Source organism: Cibotium barometz, chromosome 48 (genome assembly GCF_041138505.1).
Source record: "Cibotium barometz isolate CiBa-2024 chromosome 48, ASM4113850v1, whole genome shotgun sequence".
Lineage (NCBI taxonomy): Eukaryota > Viridiplantae > Streptophyta > Polypodiopsida > Cyatheales > Cibotiaceae > Cibotium > Cibotium barometz.
Window position 1 is genome coordinate 13,991,964 of NC_141093.1, and position 9,988 is coordinate 14,001,951.

The 9,988-nt window shown below is 39.2% G+C and overlaps 1 pseudogene; it reads left to right on the plus strand.

Moving 5' to 3' along the window:
* The first annotated feature begins 4,905 nt into the window (after positions 1–4,905).
* On the plus strand, positions 4,906–6,255 carry LOC147610838 (3-ketoacyl-CoA synthase 4 pseudogene; annotated as a pseudogene).
* The last annotated feature ends 3,733 nt before the right edge of the window (positions 6,256–9,988 follow it).

A 9,988-nucleotide genomic window follows, 5' to 3' on the forward strand; every position in this document is an offset into this window, starting at 1 on the left:
GGTTTTTTACAGACATTCCAGTGAACTGTCAGTTCAATCTGTCTTTGTTCGATATTAAGTTTTCTACATTTCATTAGCATACATTTGGTGTATAGATAGGGTCGTCGGTCTCGTCATTGACATCACATCTTCGAGCTAATCATCAACAATAGCTTTGACGTCATCATCATTGATTTCTATACATAGGGCCATTGTCATCATCGACATTCCATCTTTTAGTTCATTATCAACAGCTTCGACATCATTGTCATCATTGTTATCCATTTTTACATTTCTATTAGTAACATTTTTACACTTTACACTCTACCATTTTTCATACACTTTATAAGTTTCTTTGTCATTAGTGATCTAATGGCAACCATCTCGATTGCATTTAGCAGGCATGATAACACCTATAGGTACTATTTCTTAATCTTAACACTAGTTTAGTAACTCATAAAAAAAAAGTGTCCTAGAATATGTTATATTGTGCTAAGTGGTTATACTTGAGGAATTTTTGTAAGACATCTACTTTCACATGTTATCTTTTGCATGTTCTTTTTAATATTAAAACTTGTTCATAAATAAAACTCTACAACCTACATCCTTGGTAATGAAAACAAAGCCCTTTAGAAGGTAAAAGCAAGTTTGGAGAAAGAGAGGCATAGAGGGCCTAATTATTATTTTTAAGCCCTTGGATCAAAGTTAACCTCACAACCTCATTTTTCTTCCTATGTTGTTTCCTTTTTAACAAGAAGTATACTAATTTTTCCATTTGAAACTTAATTGAAGGAATTAAAAACTAAGTTTTTTTTAAATAACAAAGAGGGGTGATCACATCTTAGATCCTCTAGGCAAATAATTTAACCTTCCCATAGAAACTATGCTATGAAGGCTAAATAAAGTCTTGTTCCTAACTCGTATTCATGGTCACTTTTTCCTCTTCAAAACTAATGTTAGATAAAACTCATAAATAAAATACCCAAAAACTATAATATACTTGAACCAAAAGAGAAAGCATCTATTTCCAATTTTTAGTTATTAACTATAATAGTGAAGGTTGGTTTTATTTTTGGACAATGCTTATTCGAACTTTTACGTAGCCTATCAACACAAAACACTTTTACTCCATGAGCCACTTATGGGTTATTTATATATACTTAACTAGTATTGGTCTACAAGTGGACTACTACGAGGCCAAGCCACTTAGGGGTCATTTATATACTTGACTAATATAGGTCCATGGTGGGGTACCACAAGGCTAAGCCACCATCTTCACTACCTAAAAGGAAATAAAGCACTATCACATGGTGATACATGGCATGCCTCTATTTGTGTAACTTTGGTCCATGAGTAACAACAAGAGATGGGTAGTTGATTTGTTGGATGGATCAACATTTGCATATTTAATGGGTTTGGAGAAAATTTAGGAAAGTTTGGTGAGTAGAATGCTAAGATATATAGGAGTTGAATGTTTAATAAGGTTATTGATAGTTGTAATTTGATTTTGCATTTAGGAAAGTTTGGTGAGTAGAATGCTAAGATATATATAGGAGTTGAATGTTTAATAAGGTTTATGAGGGTTGTAACTTGATTCTGCATGTATGTTTGCTTTTGCATATGTAACAATTTTAGTATATATTTGTATTGAGGGGGGTAGAGTGTAGAATACATTTGTAATGGAAAGTATAAAGGGTATGTTAGGAAGTATTAGAAGGGCATTGGCAAGACTATTGTGAAGGTTTTGGCAAGATTACCTTTCCTTGGTTTTTACCCTAGAGGATGTACTTGGAAAAACCTCTAGTTATGTTGTATGTCTTCCTAGTTTATAATGGGCAGGGTATTTACACTTGAGCATTAGTAGTTGCCGAATCTAAGGAAGGGCAAGGGGTGGGAAAGAATTATCCCCTATCCATCAAGCCGTTCCCACCCATCTAAGACTAGGTATAAACACCATAAAATGAATGGAAATTTATTTTAATGCTCCTTGTAAGAATTCTTAACATGTTTAACAAAGCATAAATACTTGCCCTAGACATTATTCCTACCAAGGTCAAGCTACTAGTTTTTCCTTTCATTGAAGTAAACATAGGAAGGTTTTTGTGGTTGCTAACTCAACCCTTGCTTCTTGGTAGGGGGTCAAGTTCAGGTTACTAATTATATATGGACTTGCAAAATGCTTTATTCTCTCAAATTTGAAAGATGTATAAAATTCAAAGCATTTTAGTAAAAAATAGTGTAAAATCTACAAATTTGAGAAAAAGAAAGGCAAGATTATAAACTTGTAAGTTTTAGAATCTTTTAAGATTTTTTTCCTTTGTGAACAATGGTTGCTTTTGCTATTACTAGATAGTAGAAAGGGCCTTTATGAACCAACATAGGACCCTCTTTTTGTCAAGAAGTGAGAGAATCCCACAAAACACACTTTTATCTTGCCCGCCCACGTGCATTCTCAAGATGTCTCCCCCGTCCATCTCCTTGCTTGTGAATTTCTAGGCAAAAAAAAAACAAAAACAAATCTACCGCCTTAAGATGTGTAAACCCCCAAAGTTTCCTTTTGTGGCCCTTGTATGATTGCAATAAGAGTTGGAGAGGCTCTCCAACCTTCCTAGAGAAGGCCTCTTCTAAAATTAAGCTTTCTAGAGAAGGCCTCTTCTAAAATTGGGGCCATCAAAGACTCAACTATCTACTCCTTTTTGAACAGTTAATATAATAATAAATAAATATTTTTTTCCCAAATAAAGGCTTCTTATATTAAGATATTAGAAAGAGAGAGGTAACAACATATAGAGAGTTCTACTGAGCACAATATCCTTGAACATGACATTCTCTCTTATCAACCATAGTTCCTGAAATGCATGCCACAGCTGCTCCACAAGCTTGTCTTTGACTATTGAGAAGTTTCTCTAACTGTGTATCCATCTCTTTCCGCTTTTTTTGAGTGTGTCTTTCACAAAACATAGATTGCTTTAATGAGCAACACATCCTTGGAGATGACAGACTCTCTCAACTTCAACACATCTTGAATTTGCTGTAACACCTGGCCCACTTGCTTTCCTTTAGCTTTCTTATGCAGACAAAGAAGCTTGGTGTCCAGGTCTTTCATCCATCTTTGTACTAAGAATCTTTCACCTACATGTATCAAGTTCTCTTTCAACCTAAAACTGTTAGTAGGCATACTGTTAAAAATGGAATCAAGTCTATGTAACCGCAAGCACAATAACAGTATAGTTCTCAAGACAGCCCCACAGTTCCAAGGTGCAACCGATGCCTTCTCCAAGTAATAAGTTTTTCCAGCCAAGGGTGTAGCCATTCCATAACTGAATGCATTTGGCCAATGACTCAAAGCATTCCTTTGCAATAGGGTAGTGCATGAATATGTGCAGGTCATCCTCAGCCTCCTTGCATCTGTGGCACTTCCCATCCCCAATGTTAAGTCTGAGGGATTTAAGCTGAGTCCAAATAGCTCTAAACATAACCAACCAAGTTAGGCACGCTTTTTTGGTTCCACATATTTATTCCATAACTTACCACACAAAAAATACCATTATGTTCTGTCCAGAAGGATTCCCCATCTCTTGTTTAAAGTGCAATGGATAGGATCAGTCCTCTATTTGGGGGGATAGGAAGTAGTCCTATCCCCCCATCTCTTGTTTAAAGTGCAATGGATAGGATCAGTCCTCTATTTGGGGGGATAGGAAGTAGTCCTTTTTTACTCTTCCATTGAAAAGCTTTGTGAGCTGGCTTATCTTTAATCGATAGCAACCAGGTGTCCGATTGGTGCCATAAGCTAATTCTTGCTCCAATAAGGTCTAATTCTGCATATGTGACATTATACTCTCAAATCAAATCAGCTCTGGACATCCAAGAATTGATGTCTCTGTCCTAGATATCCCACCAACAGCAGATTCCTTTCCTATGCATCCTCAAAACCGCTTCACATTATCAATTGGGGGGAGGGGAATGCTTGGCCACCAGATGGAGTCTCTCCCATGTATACCCCATGTGTAGCTAGGTTTCTCAAAAAGGATAAGGTCAGTATTGATAGCATTCCATGCCGACCACAGAGGCAGAAGAGAAAACGCAGAGGCCTAACAGACGCAACCCTCCATCGCCTGCGCAACAGATAGTTCATCTTGCTTTTTCTTCCTGTGCTTCCGTGAACTTTTTGAATCTAAGCTGGAAATTTTTGTTAAATTCAACTCGGCCCCCTTCAATGCAGCAGCTCCAAACGAATATAAATAAATATTATTGTATGCCAGATTTTGAACAGTTAGTATAAATAAATATTATTGGTTCAAAAAAATTAGGACCATAAATCCAATTTTTAAATAAAATTTTTATATTTAGATATGCATATTTATTTATGTAAATTTGAAGGGTCAAAGTAAAATTTGGCATTCTAATATTGAAGGTTGCAGCCGTCGGGCAGATAGCTCGTATGACGTGCCGTTCTCTGGGAGAGAGCCAGTAACCACCAACTCACACGATAATTATGCAAAGTCGACACCTATAATCATGCAGTAATGTCTACTGCACGCGGTAGATGGAAGGTTGAACCTTGGAAAAAAGCTCACGGAAGCAGGCGCGCATTCTTTCCTTCTCTCTCTCACCCCCCCTATATTATTACTTGTCGTAAAGAACCTTGCTTACTGCAAACCGTCTGTTTCCAAACACTTAACACTCAAATGAAGGGTGGTGAACAGCAGAAACCTCTCTTCTACCGCTTCTTATAGAGGTACCACCATCACCCCACCACCTCCTCCTCCTCCAATACCACCTGCCATTACTCTTACCACCACCACCATGTCTTGGCTTCCTCATCTCCACCATCTTGGCATCACCTCTCCTCACTTCCTCTTGCTCGCCCTCCCCCTAACCTTCTTCATATCCCAGCACCTTTCTGCTTTCACTATTTCCCTCCCCATGTGCCTCGCATGGCCCCTTGTGGAAAATCTCCTGCTCTTTTCCACCCACCACCCCATTGTTGCCCTCCTGTGGATTCCTGCATGGACCTATGCCCTCATATCCTATGTCAAGCGCAAGTCCAATGCAGTTTACCTCGTCGATTTTACTTGCTACCAGCCCGATGACCACCTCAAGTGCAACTTCGAGATGTGTGAGTACTTCACCAGAAGCATAGAGAACTTCACTCTGCCAAGCGTAGAGTTCCAGAAGAAGATTTTCACACGGTCTGGCCTCGGGGACGAGACATACATACCGCCCTTCATTTTCGAGGAAGCTAAAAAGGCCCACTATGAGGAGGCATGGAAGGAGGCAGAGATGGTGATGATGGGATGCATCAATGAGTTGCTCGGTAAGACGGGGGTAGACCCAAAGGACATTGGCATACTGATTACCAATTGCAGCCTGTTCAACCCATCACCATCGCTCTCTGCCATGCTGGTGAAGCAATACAAGATGAGGGATGACATTAAGAGCTTTCATTTGGGTGGGATGGGATGCAGTGCATCTGTCATTGCATGTACAATGGCGAAGGACATGCTAAAGAGCCATTCAAATGAGTATGCTATGGTGGTGAGCACAGAGAGCATCACACATAACTGGTATTATGGCAATCAGAAGCCCATGTTAGTGACTAATTGCTTGTTTCGAGTGGGGTGTGCAGCCATGCTGCTGACTAATAAGCAAAGTGAGAAGAGGAACAGCAAGTATGAGCTGCTGCATTATGTGAGGACACATAAGGCGGCCGACGACAAGGCCTACAGATGTGCCTTTCAGAAGGAGGATGTGGAAGGGATGCTGGCAGTTGAGCTGAGTAAGGATTTGATGGCTGTGGCTGCCGACGCGCTGAGGACCAACATAGTGAGGCTGGGTCCTAGCATATTGCCCATAACAGAGCAGCTCCATTTCCTTTTCAGCCTCGTGTGCAAGAGCCTTCTCAAGATGCAGGTCAAGCAGTATCAGCCAGATTTCAAGCTTGCAGTGGAGCATTTCTGTCTGCATGCAGGGGGGAGGGCAGTGATAGATGAGATTCAGAAGAATCTATACCTGAATGATCACCTGCTAGAACCTTCGAGGGCCACACTGCATAGGTATGGCAACACGTCTGCGAGCTGCCTGTGGTACGTGTTTGCATACATGGAGGCCAAAGGGAGGATCAAGAAGGGGGACAGAGTGTGGATGCTGGGATTGGGCTCTGGGTTTAAGTGCAATAGTGCGGTATGGAGAGCTGTGGGCAACATAGCAATGCCCACAAAGAGTCCATGGTTGGACTGCATACACAGGTATCCTGCGAGCATGAGCAAGTCTTAGGCATTGTGTGTGTGGTGTGTTGTGTGTGTGTGTGTGTGCGCGCGCGCGCGTGGGTGGCCATGCATGACTTCTAAGCATTCGATAATGCAATGATTCGTGTAGTTAAGACCCCTCAAGACATCTCTGCACTTTTTCAAAATTCAATAAAGGTTCCTCGCAGCCTGCACCGTGCAGGCCCTCAATATCTATTATCTATCTCGGCTTGGTCAATGCTCACATTTATTTAGAGTGCCATACCCACAATCTGAATTTGGACATATGTCCAAGTGTCATTTCACATGTGTAACTGTTATCTTCAAATTTCACCACCTCATCTTTGTACCATTAAGCGAGTGTCATGTTCACAATGTCATGTAACCTCATCGATGCTCATGGTCACATATTCATAATCCCGTTTCCCATAATTACAATCTCATTATTTATATTCACAATCACATTAATGCGAGCATTTAAATATGTGAATCCCATTTCAACACATTAATGCGACCATTTAAATAATGTGTGATGTTGTAGAACTTAGGTTATATTTAATGCAAGTCCTATTTCTTAGAATACCACATGGCAAGGACCTCGTCAAGGCTGTCCCATCACCCATACCTTTGCATGCCAACGAGAGAAATAAATCCCCTCCCTTGCGTGGGCAACCTTGGCAAGTGTGAACTAGATGCCTTCATAGAAAATCAAAGACCCTCCCATCTATGGGCTTTGGAGAGAGAGAGATGTGAAGTGCCAAGTGTGAACTAGATGCCTTTGATAGAAAATCGAAGACCCTCCCATCTATGGGCTTTGGAGAGAGAGAGAGAGAGAGAGAGAGAGAGAGAGAGAGATGTGAAGTCACACTGTCCAAGCACGACCCATGCCATCACTATGTCGAAGTAATGCACCACCATTAGGTGACCACCACAAGCACATCCACAGGCCCCTCCTTGGGCACTACAACAAGATGCCTTTGATAAAAAATCGAAGACCCTCCCATCTATGGGCTTTGGAGAGAGAGAGAGAGAGAGAGAGAGAGAGAGAGAGATGTGAAGTCACACTGTCCAAGCACGACCCATGCCATCACTATGTTGAAGTAATGCACCACCATTAGGTGACCACCACAAGCACATCCACAGGCCCCTCCTTGGGCACTACAACAAATCCTCCATTAGGTCCCCATCTCCTCGTGTGTTGTCCCCAAAGAATACTGGTTGGGGAAGATGACTAAAAGAAGGTACAGCTCTAGCCTATATATGGCTCTTTGACTTTCAATGTTTTCACATATGGGATAATCCAAGACCTTCTAGCCATTTCATATTTGAATTACCCCCAGCACCCACCTCCATTTGAGCCACCAAAAATGAGAGCGAGGGCTTTTCCAAGACTACAAGCTCGAGTTTTGATACCATATGAGAAGTCGCAATAGTACCGCCACATCCAAGCCCAACCTAGGTCAACATAACAACCAAGCAATGCATCACTAGGAGGCCACCTCTTCTTTGATAACACACTAGTGTTCAACAAAAATATTGAAGATCATAAGAAACATCTAGAGCTAGGAGGCCACCACCATGTGCAAGAGCAACCCCACTTCTTTGATGACATACTAGTGTTCAACAAAAATATTTAAGATCATAAGAAACATTTAGAGCTGTTATTAACCAACTCATCTCAATCTTGAGAAGTGTAGTTTCTTTCAAGATAAGATTGAGTACTTGGGCCACAGCCTCAACCAAGGGCAAGTGGATCCAAAGAAAATTAAGTCCATTGTCGCTTGGTTAAGACCTCATGATATACATGATTTATTTTCATTCTCAAGATTATGCAACTATTATAGGAATTTTGTCAAGAACTTTGCATACATTGCACATCCACTAATAGATCTCTTAACACTAATTTGGTACCAAAAAAGGACACTTAAGTGTCCTTTTTTAGACGATGCAAATAAAATGCTACTTGCGCTAGGAAAGACATATTCAAAATCCCTCTTTTGAGGAGTTTGAATATGTGACCTAGTGTGTCTTTAAAAAATGTAACCTTGCAATTTGGATGCTGGCATGATAAAGAATTACACCCATAAATAGGACTTGCATGAGACTGCAACTCAGGTTTGAGAAAACCTCCTTATAAGCTTAGAGAAAAAAATCACTAAGCCTCGTAAAAAATTCCAAGTAATTATTTCATATTTGTGTCAAAGATTTTGCCAAGTTTTACATGAAATAAAATTCAATTGAGAGTGTCTAAAATAGTAGGAAGTTGTGTGTGTTTGATACACCACTTTTTAGCATCCATTTGTATCCAAACCAATACATGGTTTTAATGTGTTTAAAAGTTTTTTAAGGTGATACAATGCTTAATCTATCCATTGAGATCTTAAAGTTATATGTAAAAGCCCCTTAGTAAGCTATAAATATTAATTGTTTCAAAATGTCAAAACTACATACAACAAAAATTCTGGATTTAGATTCTTGAGTCATACGCATTACATTTCTTAGTAAACTTGCAACATTTTGTCTGTATAGAATAATTCCGCTAAGGTACATTGTACAAACATAATTTGGGCACCTAAAACCTTTGTTTCATGGTTGTTGAGAGAGAATTTAGAAATTTTAAAAAATGTAGCACGATCAAAAAACTAAGATAGCGCTAAGTAGCAAGATTTACTTGAGCTTGGTTTTGAACTATATAATCATTTTCGATTGCCAATTTGCACTAACATAACCCTAGCTTTATGGAAGTACCTTTGGAAGGCCAAAATTTTTCTCTTTTTCAGCCTTTTTTTAGCATCTTGGTAATTATGAGATTTTTGTTATAGTTCACAAGTAGCTTAGGAACTAGGACCTAAAGGAGATTGTGTTGTTTTGAAACCCCAAGTTTTACCAATTGACTTTTACAAACATGAAAAACATGATTTATTCAAGAAGTTATAGGCATTTTATGGGATTTTTGACAAAACAGCTTCAAATTTCAATGAAAATTTTAAGTTAGAGTTTTTTTGTCAAATTTCTAATATAGCTTGTTTTTTGACATCATGAAAAATTTCCTTTATTTTTTGACTTTTAACCGACCTATGGTTGAAACAAGGTGTAGAAATGTTGTTTCTAGGTTCCCCAAAAAATTCCAAAGTTTTGGTGAGAAACAGGACGCTAAAGTGTCCTCAGGACACTTTAGTGTCTAATTACAGAACTAGTGTTAAAGAAGGCTAAACAATTCCATTGGACAAATGAACATGATAGATCCTATTAAGCTTTGATAGAAGCTCTTACTCATGTCCCTATGTTACAACTTTCTGACTTTTCTAGACCATTCTTTATAGTTGATAAATGCCATTGACTATGGGTTGGGAAAATCCTCATGCATGATGTCATCCCTTAGCTTATGAGACTATAAATTGAAACCTATAGAGTGCAACTATAGTGATGTCAAAAAGACACATCAAATGGATGTCTTTTATTCAGAGTTTTCAACCAATGACACAATATCAACCTAGCAAGGAAAACGTAGTGGTTTTGATGCTCTAAGTAGAAGACCATGCATCAATCATATCTTGGCCATGGAGGGTTCACCCTTTGTAGAGGATTTATATGAGTCATAAGGCAAACTATTTTAAAGGAAATTTGTCAACTTCCATACATGGGTCATAGAGGAGTATCCTCTACATTATATGATGTGGTTATATTGGCCTACGATGAAAAAGGATGTAGTTAGATTTGTTGTCAAGTGCATGACTTCTCACAAGATCAAGAGCTACAAA